Source organism: Equus caballus, chromosome 13 (assembly GCF_041296265.1).
Source record: "Equus caballus isolate H_3958 breed thoroughbred chromosome 13, TB-T2T, whole genome shotgun sequence".
NCBI lineage: Eukaryota > Metazoa > Chordata > Mammalia > Perissodactyla > Equidae > Equus > Equus caballus.
In genome coordinates this window covers 37737476-37752823 of record NC_091696.1, presented here as the reverse complement: position 1 = coordinate 37752823, position 15348 = coordinate 37737476, and the positions used below count along the sequence as shown (strand labels likewise).

General features: G+C 49.3%; 1 protein-coding gene, 1 long non-coding RNA gene and 1 other non-coding gene across 9 annotated transcripts in view; 2 read left to right on the top strand and 1 right to left on the bottom strand.

Moving 5' to 3' along the window:
- Positions 1–6183, bottom strand: part of EEF2K (eukaryotic elongation factor 2 kinase) — a 59632-nt gene extending 53449 nt beyond the window's left edge. For 3 of the 7 annotated variants that reach the window (XM_014730072.3, XM_023616195.2, XM_023616196.2), the window contains exon 1: positions 5648–6023. The gene's annotated coding sequence lies outside the window, so the exon portion shown is untranslated. Of the gene's footprint in view, positions 1–5647 lie in introns of all 7 variants that reach the window. The other 4 variants (XM_001494156.5, XM_070230888.1, XM_070230891.1 and 1 more) reach the window with 4 other exon arrangements.
- On the top strand, positions 6077–9093 carry LOC138917005 (uncharacterized). Its single transcript, XR_011424312.1, has 3 exons — positions 6077–6193; positions 7133–7221; positions 8959–9093. It is a non-coding gene; the product is annotated as an uncharacterized lncRNA (long non-coding RNA).
- Positions 9094–13887: 4794 nt separating this feature from the next.
- On the top strand, positions 13888–13969 carry TRNAL-UAG (transfer RNA leucine (anticodon UAG)). Its single transcript has one exon. It is a non-coding gene; the product is annotated as a tRNA-Leu (tRNA).
- The last annotated feature ends 1379 nt before the right edge of the window (positions 13970–15348 follow it).

Sequence of the window (15348 nt, the reverse complement as noted above, 5' to 3'; positions counted from 1 at the left end):
GCACCGAGCAGGACTCCACAAGCGCTAATCAAACACCTTTCTAGGCTGTGTTTTATTTATTCACAGGGTAGGGGACGGTAACAAGTATACAGCATCAGGAGTTAGTCGGTCAAGCATCAAACTAAGAGTTGATGTCAGTGTCCCTTAATGTCTGTACCCCACTCCGCATGTATAAACATTTATTGAAACTATTAAGAGAAATAATATAGTTTGCTGTCAGAATGTCAGAATAAAAGGATGGATTTACAGATGTCCACACCCATCTGCTCCCTCCTGCTATCTCACCTCCCCTGCTCGCCCCACCCAAGAACCAGTCACCGTTCATGACCAAGCTCTCATCTCCGCGCCCCGGAACCCTAAGGCCCCTCCTCCGGAATGCCTTTCCCACTTGCTGCCAAACCCCCACGTTCCCTTCAAGATCCAGCTCAAATTTTGACCTCCTCGAGAAAGCCTTCCCTGGGTGTTTTTCTCATCTGTAAAACACAGGACAGCTAACAGTACTTATCCCAGGAGTCGTTCTGAGGATTCAATGAGATCAGGCATGTGGCACCTGGCAGAGAACTGGCTCGCAAAAATACCAGCTGCTATTATGCCCTGACCATCCTCCACCCCCTAAGCCACGTCCCTCCTCCTAGGCCCTCCATAAGCATTCCCGTTACACCCAGAGGCCCAGCAGTCTAGGTGGTGGGCAGAATAATGGCCACACAAAGATGTCCACATCCTAGTCCCCGGGAACCTGTCAATATGTTCCCTCATACGGCAAAAAAAACCTCTGCAGATGCGATCAAGTTAAGGACCTCGAGATGGGGAGATCATCCTGGATGATCCAGTAAGCCCAACGTAATCACCAGGGCCCTTATGAAAATGAGGCAGGAGGGTCAGAGTTAGAGGAAGAGATAGGACAACAGAAGCAGGGGTCACAGACAGAGAAAGATTTGAAGATGCTCTGCAGTGGGCTCTGAAGATGGAGGAAGGGGCCGCAACACAAGCCAAGGAATGCTGCTGGTTTCTAGAAGCTGGAAAAGGCAAAGAAACAGATTTTCCCTGGAGCCTCCAGAAGGAACACAGCCCTGCTGACACCTTGGATTTGAACTCCAGAATCACAAGATAATAAATCTGTGTTGTTTTAAAAGCCGCTCAGTTTTCAGTAACTTGTTCCAGTAGCAATAGCTGGAAACAAATATAGTCTAGAACAGTGGCTCTCAACCTGGGGCAATTTTGTCCTCTCAGGGACACCTGGCAATGTCTGGAGATATTTTTGGTTGTCACAACTCCAGGAGTACAACTAGTAAGTAGAGACCAGGGATGTGGCTAAAGATGCCACAGTGCACAGGACAGGACCCGACAACAGCTATGCAGCCAGACTGTCAATAGTGCTGAGGCTGAGAAACGCTGCTCCAGAATGACCCTGGTGGAATTCCAAGGAGCCCTCCCCAACCTTCTCTCCCTCTTCTCCTCTTTAAAAACAAACCTCCGTGCATAACAGAAAGAGACGGAAAAATTAACTCACTCACTGATAAGAACAGCAACCTGCGGCGGAATCGAAGGCGGTAAGTCAACACTTACCCCACGAAGTCTCATAAAAATATCACCGCAGGACACAGTGCTCTGTCCACATGACACTGTTACGGTGCAAAGGCTGTTTTATTGTTTTACAGATTAGAAAAATACATTTTGGAAAACAAAGCACAAAATGTTATAATTATAGCTCTGATTAATAAAATGCACAAGAGAGCTGGAATTTTAATTTTTAATCATTTGCTGGGCACTCGGCTCATGTACCAGGACACTCTGTACTCCTGGCAGGTCAGACCATGGAGACAGCATGTCTCACTTCTCAGGGGAACTCTGTGTTTACGCAGCCGCTTGGTGGCCAGACCATGTGAGTGTCTCCAACAAAAGGGGCCGTGTCTTATTCCTCTCTAGCTCCCAGCCCAGAGCACAATGCCTGGCACACACCAGATTCTCCGTAAATACATGCTGCATGAATGAACAAGCAACTGGAGAAAAGTTGGCAATTTCTGCTGATATAATAGGCATTGCAGGCGTGGAGGAGTGCAGGGACTACTGGGTTATAATTACAAGGTGTCTGGGGGTTAGTTAGCTAGAAAAGACATGGCTGAGGTCCAGAGCGGGACAGCCTGGATCATGGGGATACCTTCAAAAAGCACCCAAGACCAGGTTCTGGCCCAACAAGACTTTTGGGACCAAGAGATCTGGGTTCACGTCCTGGCTCTGCCACTACTAGCTGAGTGACCTTGGGCAAATTACTTAACCTTTCTGAACCTCAGCTTCCTCATCTATAAAAGTTACTCATTCAGCAAAGTGGAGCAGAGACAGCAAGGTGAAGAGGTGAGAGAGGTGGCCAGAGGCCAGAAAAAGCCACACTGGCACAGACAGCTAGCCCTCCACCATGGATTTGTGCTCACCTGCCCAGCCAAGGACTACATTTCCCAGCACATTTTGCATCTAGGTGAGACCACGTGACAGCATTTGGGCCAATGGAATGTGGGCAGAAGTAACTTGCGCTGCTTCCAGGCCCATCCTGGCAGCCTGTTTTCTGCGTGCTGTCGGCTTCCCTTCCACGGCGATCCTGCCCTGAGACCCACAGCCCAGAACAGATTCACAGCATTTCAGGATCACTTACAAAGCACTTGCTACATAACTCCTCTCAGCAACCTGGGGGACACAGGATCCCGTCTCCCTGGGCTTGGCACACACTGTGCCCTCCATCTGGCACACGCCCCAGCTTGCCCTCCCTACTAATCCCCTGGCCAACTCCTCTGCTCATCTTTTAGGTCTCAGCTTAGATGTCACCTCCCCCAGGAAGCCTCCTTTTGAACCCCAGGGGGTAAGCCCTATTAGCTTCATCCTACAGATGAGGAAACTGAGGAACAGAGAGGTTAAGTGACTTGCCCAAAATCACATGGCTAGAAAGTGGGGGTTGAGTTTGAAGCCACTGCAGGCTGAATCCCGGGCTTCCACTCAGTCATCAATTGCTGACCCAGTCTTTCTAAAAGTGTGGTCCTGGGACCACCAGCAGCAGCAGCGTCAGCCTCACCCGGGAACTTGTTAGATGTGCAAATTCTCGGGCCCCGCTCCAGTCCTACTAAATTAAACTCTGGGGGCGGGCCCAGAAATCTGTGGTTAAACAAGCCCTTCAGGTGGTTCTGATGGGCACTAAAGTTGGAGAACCAGTGGCCTCGAGAAATTTCCTGCGGTTGAGCCACCTGCTTTTCAGCCAGTCCCTGTGGAGTCCTTGCCAAGATGAGAAGATGTCACAGCTGAAGAACTGAACACTGTCTCCCCTCTGACCTTCCAGCCATTTGAAATGCTTCTCTGGATGTTCCACAGTCCTGGGACTATCAGGACCCAGAGAAGATCATCTTATACTTTATCATCAGCCTGTTAGTGATTCCTTCCTTTGCTTGAAGGCTTCTTGCCTGTGCCCATCAACCTTGGCTATGAGAGTTTAATCCAGCAGCACTTTAAGGCTCGAGCCACTTCCATCCCATGGTGGTCACTACAACCACCTCCTTCTAGAACATTCTCAGTTCACTGCAGTAAACATTATGCAGCTTCTTGGTCAGCAGAACTGATCTCCCCAACACAAAAACTTTTATTTTTTTAATCAGTCCAGCCAGCTGCTATTACTTTGAATATAGTCCTGATCATCAATTTCTTCTGCTTTAGCTTTTAGAGTCAGACCTGAAAGAGTGAATCCTCGAGAATGAGCCTGAACAAATCCAAGCTTCTGCTGTTGACCCTCAGTTTTCTTCCACAGTGCTCTCAGAGTCCCGGCAACCAGAGGCCAATCCTGACAGAGACTGGTCAAGACGTCTTTGGGGAATCTGACCAGTGTGAGAAAAAAGACCTAAAAACACCATTCCCCAGTGGAACAGCCCAGCCAGATCACCCTGAGGGGAAGGCCACAGCCCACAAGCCCCACTCACACCCAGAGACCTTCCAAAGAGCTTACTGGAGTCCCACTGTCTCTAGCAAACAGCCACCAACCACCAGGGGAGGTGGAAAGGAGAGGCTCAGCTCCACAGTCACTCAGGAGCCCAGGCTCCTTCCAGCTTGTGGCTCTGCCCTCCTCTAGGCCCTCAGAGTCCTCTCAACTGATCTGGTAAACAGAAAAAGAGGGGGAGATTTTTTGGGTCCATGCTTGGGAAGACAACATACTATTTCTGCTCACATTCCATCAGCCAAAACTTAGTCATGTGGCCCACCAAACTGGCAGGGAGTCTGGGAAATTCGTCCAGGTGATACCCCAGGAAGAAGAGAACAGAGGTATTGGTGACCAACAGCTGTCTCTGCCACAGAATGCATTAAAAATGTTTAAAAATCAAATCAGTGATACATCTTTAATCAGCCAAAAAGTACTGTTCTGTCACAAAAAGCACAAAAGAAAAAAATTGTAAATCATAGAAGGTACACAATTGATCATATGTAAACTGAGACCATTTCAAGTAATCATCAGGCCCTGACTTCATGCCTCCCCCCACCTCCTGCAGAAGATAGGGACTTGAGATCCCAGCCCAAGGGGACAGAGAGAAGAGGGGATGGCAATCCCAACCATGTTACACCTGAATTCACGTCATCAAGAAGCTTTATCGCACTTGTTGAATTAATACATGCTGAAAGGAATGAACGTAAGGTGCTGTGGAGGCCACAGAGAAGGAAGATATCTGCATACCTCTCTCTCTAAACCCCACCTCCTTCCACGGGCGTCCTTTACAGCTCAGCTCAAACATCACCTACTCCAGGAAGCCTTCCCCAATAATCCTCCTCCCCCCATCCACACAGCGGGCACTAGCAGCTCCCATGTGCTTGCTCTCTACTCCCACACTTCCTCCATCTTGCTTCTTAGAGTCTGCTATTAGACCACCCACCCTCAGCCTCAGTTTCTTCCTCTCTAAAATCAGAGTGGACGACCTTACTCAGTTTCTTGGCTGCGTGGCCCCAAGCCAGGCAGCGCCCAGGGCCGAGGACCCAGAAGTCAGGCTCCCAGAGAGCGTCCCGACAAGGCAGACCTAGCGGCCCCCTTCCCATGCAACCCATCTGTCACACTAGGGGCGCAGCTGGGCCGATTTCCCGCAATCCCCCCAGATGGCGCAGGCAGACCGAGGCCGGGACTAACCCGGAGGCCACCGCCCCCGCGCCGCCACTTGCATATTAATACCCGGCCCCTTAGCGCACAGGTCAAGGGAGCCTGCCAACACCCGAACTCCCGCAGCCAACAAGGCAGCAAGGGCGCGTCTACACTGTTCTCCAGGTTCGGGGAATTCGGGCCTCTCGTTCAGGGGAGGGGTGGGGGATGCGGCTCCTAGCCCTGCAGGGGACAGGATACTCTGCGGAGGGGCCCCGGGCGGAGGCCCCAAACTGCCTCTCCCAGCTTGCTGCGTGCCAAGTGTTTTCTCAGTAGACACTGCCGTTAAACTGCATGACTCCCCCATCTTACAGAAGCAAACACTGAGCCCCGAAGAGTTTAACCAGAGGAGGAGCGCCCCGCACACTCTCCTTCCGGGCCGCCTCGAGCCCCAGTTTCAAGCCCCAGACCCAGCGCGCTCGGGGTGCCGGCTGCACCGAGGCGCGCAAGCTTGCCCGATGCCGGCCCCCCTGGCCAACCGCGGCCCCCACCTACCTCCCTCGGACGGACAGGAGCCGCAGCCGCTGCTCACGGCCGCGAGGATCCAGAGGAGTTGGCAGAGGCTCGCAGCCCGGTGCTCCAGGGTGCAGGGCGGGCAGGTCCCCCGAGAGTGCCGGGGAGGCAGCGGGGGCCGCGCGGAGCGGATGGAGCGTTCCCGGGGCGCGGGGGGCGCGTGCCAGGGGCGCGAGCGCAGTCGACCGACCGCCGAGCTGGGGCAGCTGCAGCGCGTGGCGTGCGGGCGTAGGAGCTGAGCAGTAGCCGGGCTGGGGCTGGGGCGGGGACAGGAGCCGGCGGGCGCTCGGCGCCGCGCTCACGTGGCCGGCCGCCCCCAACTGGCCGCGGCCGCCGCTCCCCAGCCGGATGAGTACATAGCGTCCGGATCGAGGGCGTGGGGTGGGCCTCGCAACTCCCCGCGGGGGCGGCGCCCTCCCCGTGGGCGATTCGAGGAGGGCAGCCAACCGCCCATCTCCCACCCTGCCTCTCCGGGCTCCGTCAGCTGCCTGTCCAGTTCCTGTATTCGAGTCCTTTCCAAAATCACTGGTAATCTGACCTCATTGTTTGTCTCTATGCATAACCTTAAAATAGTTTTATCAGAAATTGCTTTTGTTTTTTTTTTCCTGATTTCTACTTTGTAAAAACTTTGGCACTTAGGACAATTGCAATTATTTGTGTAATTATTTGATTAATAGCCCCCCTAGAGTTCCCTGTCTAGTCCTTCGCTGTACGCCCAACTCTAAGCACAGGCCCTGGCACGCAGTAAATGCTTAATAAACACCCGTGGAATGAATGGACAAATAGGGAAAGGTATAAAGAAGAAAGAGAAATAAAAGGAATGATAACTGGGCCAGCCCCGGTGGCCTAGAGGTTAAGTTCAACGGTGCTCCATTTCAGCAACCTGGTTCGGTTCCCAGACGCGGACCCACGCTGCTCTGTTAGCAGCCATACTATGCTGTGCTAGCGGTCCAGCTGAAAAAGAGGAAGATTGGCTGACAAATGTTCCTCAGACAAAAAACCCAAAACTACTGTGAACATGTTGATATTATCTCCTGCCAGATGCTTTTCACTGAAATTTTAGAAATTTCACAACTCTTATTTTAGAAATAAAAATGATATTTATTGGATTATTTATTGCACACCAACGAAGAGGTAGGTTTCACAGCTCTATTTTACAGATCATAAACCTGAGGCTTATAGAGCTAGGCTTGCCCAAATGATTTCTAAGGTGGCTCCTGTAGGCAGAGGGTTTCTATATTTCATGGCTCCTGCAGGTTTGGGGTCTGCTGAGTTATTCTGTGTAGTAAAAGGAGAGAGGCATTTGAAGCATTGCAGGTGAGAGGGAGGGAGGGGACAGGCAGAAGCTGCCAGGCATTGTGGGAGGGAGAGAAAGGGAAAGGCTTCCAGTAGGAGAGCATCTTGTGGGGGCTGTTCAAATAGTTTGCTGTAGGGTGTGCATCCTAACCACCTCCCTATGTCCCACAGAGCTCGTCAGTGAAGGCTCCTTGGGCTGGAATGGTGGGAGTGACCAGATTCTCTCATGGACCTGGAGGGAGGGCTGAGTCTTAGTCCAGGTGAGCCCCAGGCGAACAGAGACCACAGGTGTGGCCAGACCAGAGACAGAAAGAGGCCGACATCTGGGTATGCACGTGGGTCTATTTACGTTTTTCCTAACAAGAGTGGACTCCTATTTATTGCTCCTTTTCCCCCCTCAACACTAGGTTGTAAACATGTTTCTGTAGTCAAGAGCCACCTATTATTTGTAATGCCTGGTTTGATGTGCCTTTTTGGACATAATAATTAGAGCTGATATTTACAGGGCATTCCCTTTATGCCATGCAATTGCTTTACAGGCTTATCTCTTTTCATTCTCATCACAACCCTCTTATTGCACCCACTTCATCCACAGGGAGACTGAGGCAGGTTAAGTGACTTTCTCAAGGTTACACAGTAAGTGGCAGAGCCAGGATTTGTTCCCAATCTGGGTATATACTGGCCCCTCGAGTGTCCTGTCCCTAAACCTTGACTGTTCAGTTTTTGAGGCCTCTGAAAATTCAGATTCCCTTGGGAGAATGAAGGCCTTCAGCTTACCAGCTACTATAGCCTCTGTGGGGAGTAGGTTCAAGTTTATGAGGCCTGGGCAGGGGAGCAACATACAGGCAGCATCTCATAAGGTGGTGGGGGGAGGGGATGAAATAAAAAACAAACGGTCCTGAAACCCATCATTGAGTATACTACCCCTTGGGCTCTGTGCTACAAGTTTGAAAATACAAGATCTAGAAGATATTATTTTGGCTTGAAGTGCTGGCTCCTTTGGTCACCTTGAGAAAACTGCTCTGGCTTTTGGCAAAAGACAAAATTGTACCTGAAATTCTGATCGTGGGAAACTGGGGCAGGAATAAAGCATCTGAGCTAGTCTGTCCAAGCCCCTCCCCCCACCCCCCAAAAACCTGCACTGCTTATAGCTCTGTGGCCTTGGGAAAGTTATTTAACTTCTCTGAGACTCTGTAGTTTTTGTCTGCGCAGCAGAAATCCTCCTTCTTTGCATGAGCTCCTTGATTAGTCCTCAGGGAAACAGCCCACCCTACTCTCAGTTCATGAGAATAACCTGCCCCCTCACTCCCCTGGCTTCAAGAGTAGACACATGACCAGATCTGGCCAATCAGCATATTCCATCCCTATAGCCCCACTGATTGGTTCAGGAATGAACATGTGAGTCAAGCCAGGCCAATGAGATACTAATCTGGGTCTTTTATGGTAACCATTAAAAAGAGAATCTCTCTTTTCCAAGGAGTTGTTGAGCTGGTAGCATGTAAACCTAGGGTTCCTGGGCGTTCACTCTTATGGCAGATATTTATTAAAATCGTATTGTGTGTCAGGTATTGCTCTAGTTGTTGAGGGAAAGGCCTGCCCTCAGAGAACTGTCTAAGAGGGTAGGAAAAAGGAAAACAAATTTCTCAAATAGCCATTATTCCATACCAATATAAACTGCAAAGCGTGCTATGAGCGAGAAGTTTAGGGAGCAGCGAGAGATTATAAAGGCAAACCTGGTCAGGAAGGCTTCTCTGAAGAAATGACACTTAAGCTCTGAAGGAGGAGTCAGCATGCTTCTAGCAGCTTTAGGAAGGCAGGTGCCCTGGGTGGCCTCAGCAAGGAGACGTGGGTTAGATCATTCTTGGTTTTTGCTTGGTCCTTAATCACCTCCTTCAACCATCACACAAAACTGTTCAGATTTTATTGAAGAGTTTGGGGTAACAAAAGAGAACTAAATATAGGAGGAAAAAAATTAAATTGTCCTCTCAATGTTACAGTATCCAAGAGGAAGAATAACCCTTCCCAGGGGACTCTTCATTGGTGCACTCAGTTCCAAGCCTTGCTCCCCTGTCCTGAAGCCTGCCCTTCCTTCTCTCATCTCATGTGGACAAACATCTCTTCAAACTCTGAGGGACAAAATCCCCACCTCTATTAGAAAAGTCCCTCTCCTTGCCCACAGGGATTGGGTTCTTTCTCCTTTTCCCTCCACCAGAATAATCCACAGGATTCAGTAACCCACGGGATGCTAAAGATATCTTCAAGAAAGTGAAAAAACAACTCAGAGAAAGGGAGAAAATATTCACAAATTATATATCTGATAAGGGATTTGTAGCTAGAATATATAAAGAGCTCTTACAACTCAATAATAAAAAATAAATAACCCAATTGAAAAATGGGCAAAAGATTTGAACAGACATTTTTCCACTAAGTACATGAAAAGATACTCAACATCACTAACCACAGAAAAATGAAAATCAAAACTACACCCACTAGGATGGCTAGCATCAAAAAGTCAGATAATAACAGATGTTGGCAAGGATGTGGACAAATTGGAACCTTCAAACACTGCTAACCCAGGAATGGAAACTAGAGAACAGTTTGGCAGTTCCTCAAAAAATTCAACATGAGGTTACCATAAAATGTAGCAACTCTACTCCCAGGCATACACCCAAGATAAATGAAAACATATGTCCACACAAAAACTCATGCAAAAATGTTCATAGCAGCATTATTCATAATAGCCAAAAGGTGAAGGCAAGCCACCATCAACTGATGAATGGATAAACATGTGATGTATCTATACAGTGGAATATTATTTGGCAATAAACAGAAACGAGGAACTGATATATGCTACAACATGGATGAATCTTAAAACTATTCTGCTAAGTGAAAGGAGTTAGACACAAAAGGCAACATATTATATGATTTAATTTATATGAAATGTCCAGAATAGGGAAATCCATAAAGACAGAAGGTAGATTAGTGGCTGCCTGCGGCTGGGAAGGGAGTTCAGGAGGAACGGGGAGGGACTACTAACAAGTATGGGGTTTCTTTTCTGGGGTGATGCAAATGTTCTAAAATTGATTGTGGTGATGGTTGCACAATTGTGTAAAAATACTAAAAAACAATGAATTATCCTCTTTAAATGGGTGTATGGTATGTGAATTATATTGCAATAAAACTGTTACCCAAAAAAAAGGAGTCACGGTGCCTCCATGTTACCATGGTGCTTCAGGGTGTGGCAGCAGAAGAGAGGTCGCCAGGAATAGTATTCCAGCTCTTACGTGCTCTAGCCCAGTCATGGGTACATGGCTGTTCCCAGCTTCAAGGAAGTAGGTGTGATCTTCCCACAGGCTCAGAGAGGGTTGGAGAACCACACTAGCCACATACGCGATAGGAAGGAAATGGTTCTCAAGTGTTAGCTGCTCAGATCCCCTGTCCACAGGAGGCCATGTCCACACGCGTTGTAGAACAGTTTTAGGTTCACAGCAAAACTGAGCAGAAAGTGCAGAGATTTCCCATTATCTCCCCTGCCCCGATACAGGCACAGCCTCTCCCACTATCAACATCCCCCACCAGCGTGGGGCATTTGTTACAACCGATGAACCTACAATGACATATCATTATTCCCCAAAGTCCATAGTTTACATGAGGGTTCACTCTTGGTGGTGTACATTCCGTGGGTGTGGACAAATGTATAAGGACATGTATCCGCCGTTGTAGTATCAGACAGAGGATGATCACTGGCCTGAAAACCCTCCGTGCTTTGCCTAGTCATCCCCTGCCCCAACCTTAACCCCTGGCAGCCACAGTGGGATGTTTTCAAGCAGCAGCATGAAGGCCTCCTTGGCTCACTTCCATGGCTCAGAAGGTCCTGGGCCTACTGAGCATGAGAAGCAAAGCCCATTGCAGAGCCATCGACGGCCCACCTGCAGCTACAGAAAGCCTCGCAGGGCTATACAATGACCACTCTGCTGTCCTCGGGATGGTGCGTTTCTCCCTTGCCCTTGTGCTAGGCAAACCCCAGGGTTCCAGTGGGGCATGTTTGGGCCTCTCCTTCCCTGTGCCCATACACGTGCATAGGAAAAGATCTGGAAAGATGCAGCTAAACTGTTGCTCTTCACAGTGGTTACTTCTGAGCTGTGGGATTGGGTGTGAAGGAGGGGGGTGGTGAGGGAGAGAATTTCCCCTTAACTTTATACATATGATTGGACATTTAAGAAAAAGTCACAATGAGTATGCATTACATTACATTTCAAATGCAAAAAGACAACCTACACCTTCCTTTACCAAAGCATTGACAGAGTTGAACGGGGTGGGGAAATTAAAGGTAACTTTATATTCTCATTTGTGTTTTTCCTTCTTTGCTCGAGTTTCAACAAGGAACATGTATTACTTTTGCAAAAGTTATTTTTAAATGTCCCTTAAAAGCAAACAAACAAACGAAAAAACCCCAAACTGAACAGAGCCCAGTTGCTCTGGTTTCTATGGCCTCTGAGCCCTTGTCTGGCTGGGGCTGACTTTGCATAGGAGCTGCTCTCGCAGCATCAGGCTTGAAGGCATAAATCACCAGAGACGCTGACTCAGCAAGACTGTGGGAGCCCGGTAGGGAGACAGGCGGGTGGAGCCATGCTCTCGTTGGAGCAGATGAGCTCACGGCCTCGCTTCCACTGGAGTTTTGTTCTGTTGGAGAAATGCCCCAGGCATGAGGGTTCTGAGCAGCTCCGGAAACAGCTCTTCTCACAGAAGGCCTGCTTTTTTTCCTGATCAGGTCTACTAAGTGTAGGATTAATGTTCACTTGAATTAAATTATCAGAGAGAGAGTTGGGGTGGGGGCAGGGTTGCTGCTAGCAAATGGTCCAAACACTGGAGAATGCTTTGAGTCATTGTAGGGGGATTATCCAAAGAGATCTCTGCATCCTTCTTGCGGCTGCAGGCGGGGATCTTCCAGTAGAGCAGAGCACAGTCTGGCCATGTCCAGATAAAGGTTCTGTGAGCTCTCATGTTGAGCAGCTCCAGTCAGAAGCATTTACCTCTGGCTTTGTCTAAGTCCACATAGCAAGATGGAGTGGCCTTAACCAAGGATGCCAAACCACTGGTTCAAGGAATGGTCTGGCTGCCAACACTGTTTCAGGCCCTGGGGACATACTGTTGGATGAACAAGACACTGTCACCTGCCCTCCTGGGATTGGCATTCTAGGAGGGCCCAGTCATTAGGAGAGACTCATAAACACCAGCTTGAGGCAGGGGAGTAGGGGAGATGTTTGTGGAATACCACCGAGTGATCAGCAGCCGTGTAAGAACTCTCGTGGTGAGCACATTGAGGAGGAAGTGGAGAGCTCGGGTCCCTGGAGTCCCCACCATTACACCCCTCACTATGTGCCAGGTATCTGTTTAAGTGCGTGACACACATTACTACATTTATTCTTTGTCTGACTTGTTCTCTGATGTGGCCAAGAGCCCAGAACAGTGCCTGACACATTGTAGGTGCTCAAGAAATATTTCCAGAATGAATGAATTTAATTCTTATAGCAGGGGCTGGCCCTGTGGCCGAGTGGTTAAGTTCTCACACTCTGCTGCAGGTGGCCCAGTGTTTCGTTGGTCTGAATCCTGGGTGTGGACATGGCACTGCTCATCAAACCACGCTGAGGCAGCGTCCCACGTGCCACAACTAGAAGGACCCACAACGAAGAATATACAACTGTGTACTGGGGGGCTTTGAGGAGAAAAAGGAAAAAAATAAAATCTTTAATTCTTATAGCAAAGCCTGTGATCCTACTATCATCCCATTACAGAGACGAGCAACTGAGGCCCAGAGAGAAGTAGCTTTCCTAAGGTCACACATCCAGTGAAGGCTCAGGCTGTGTGCTTCCCAAGCCCATGGGTTTACCTACTGTATTGGTTTCCTTGCTGCTGTAACAAATTTCTTCTAATTTGGTGGTTTAAGATAACACAGTTGTCTTACAGCTCTGCAGGTCGACGTCCTAAAGTCAAGGTATCAGGCACCTTATGTTCTTTTCTGGAGGCTCAAGGGAAGAATGGGCTTCCTTACCTTTTGCAGCTTCCAGAGGCTGGCCGCATTCCTTGACTTGTGGCTGCACCACTCCAAACTCTGCTTCTATCTTCACATCTTCTCTAATTCCTGCCTTCCTCTTATAAGGACCCTTGTGATTACATTGGGCCCACCTGGATAATCCAAGATACTCTCCCCATTTCAAGGCCCTTAATTTAATCACATCTACAAAGAAGAACACTGGGTCTTGGGAGGCTGGGGCATGCTGGCTCTGCCTGGGACAACTGAAACAAGTTACTTAGCCTCTCTGAGCGTGAGTTTCTCCCTCTGTAAGATGCGCATAACAGTTATGATTGACGGAGCCCACACTTGCAAATGACCTGTAACAACGTTCAATGATTCTCCTCCCTGGACTCGTGGTTCTCACATCGCGGGGGCAGGAGCCAGCCCGTGAGGCCACCTGGGCTGCAGAGGTGACCTGAGGCAGCGCTGGAGAATCCGCAGGCTGGGGACCCGGCCGGGTTCGGCGTAAACCCGGATTCCCCGCGGGACCCGCAACCTGGCTGGGAGGAAGCGGCAGCGAGGCACTGCCCCCAGGTGGCCATAGACAGTATACCACGCTCATGGAAAATAAAATGCAAACCTACGTGAAGACTGGATATTAATGTTTAACATTCTGCATCTCTTTTTTCCTTTTTTAATGGGCATCCCGACTGTAGTTATTGCTGCCGGACACGAGAGCACTGTGACTCCGAAGCCCGGAAGAAATCCAGGAATCAGTACGCGCTGACGGGTGCAGGAAACTTCAGGGCGACATTGGGCATGCGCAAACCTAGGAAGGCGGGGCTCGCGGAACGTGAGGCGCAGCGTCATTACACTAATATAGTCTGGATAGAATACGTCAGGAAGGGGAGGTAGCGTGGCCGAGTGGTCTAAGGCGCTGGATTTAGGCTCCAGTCATTTCGATGGCGTGGGTTCGAATCCCACCGCTGCCACACCCTTGATGGTTTCACTTTTCCGGCCTTAAACCCTTCAAATTCGTTGTCGTCGTTGTCTCCCGATCTCTCTACTTGGTTTCTCCTTTCTGAGCCGTACGGTTTTTTTAGTGGAATGGGGGACTGGGGAGGAAGAAACTGAAGCACAGGCCCTCTCACTCGCTAGCCTAGTACACAAACCCACCAATCCTGCTACCAAAAACACCAAAAACGTTCCTCTATTTCCAGGAGGAAGTATCTGAGATACCTGGAAAAGTTCCCAACAGCCTGCCTGCATCTTTACCTTAATGCTTCAAGATCTGAGCCCACAGGAAGTGGGCCTCTTTACTTCCCAAGGACAACGGTTAGGTGGGGATGATTTTAATCGTGACCTGAGTTAGGGATGGTCCCTTTCTGGCCGGCTCTGTGTCTTGTAGAGAGTTCCCGCTGACTTCATAAATCTGTGTTCGGAGAAATGGTGTCAGGTGACCCTAAAGAGAGGCTGAGATTTCAGGGAGCCTGCCCCACGTCTGGGTACCAATCTTGGGGTGCCAGCTTCATTGATCCACCTCCTACTTGGTCTTCAGGCTTGGTTTAGGGAACCTTCGTTTATTTATTCATTCAATGACTATTTGTGAAGGGCCTACTATGTGCCAGAAACCAAGTTCATCCTGATGCCACAGATAAAACAAGACACACACGTCTTCACAGTCAGCCATTGTAACTTCATTAATTATACCTGTGAGGAGTGTTATACAGTGCAGCATGCTAACCTGGCCCAGGGTCAACGGAAGAAGTGACACTTAGCAGGGACTTGAAATTGAGACATTAATTATGTGAAGGTGGGAGAGGGGAGTTCCAGGAAGAGGGAACACCATGTGGAAAAGCCTAGAGGCGCATGAGAGCCTGGTGAGTCTGAGATGCTGTGAGGGCGATTTCGGGCAGCGGGACAGAGAGCAGCAGTGGACCAATGATAAGTGATGAGGCTGAAGTGTTAGGCAAGGAGGGCCATAAACGTCAAGATAAGGCTTTGAACTTGATCCTGGGGGCACCCGGAAACCACTGAAAGGTTTTAAGCCCGAGGGTGGCACGTTCCAATTTTGGATTTAGAAAGTTCCCTCTGGCAATAGGAACAGGAGGTTCCATTCGAAGCCTGCTCCAGTTGTCCAGGAAAAAGAAGAGTGGCTCGTGCCATCGCTGGGACAGTGTGTAGGACAGAAGGGGTGGGTCAGAGAGACGTTTTGGAAGTGGATCTGACAGAACTCACTGATTAAGACATGAAGAAGAGGAAGGTGTTAAAAGTGTTGACTAACTTTTGGGCTTGAACTACTGGTTGGATGGTGGTGCTTTTCCTTTTCCCTAGAAAGTTGCAGAGGATGAAGAGGAGGTTTGTGGAAAAG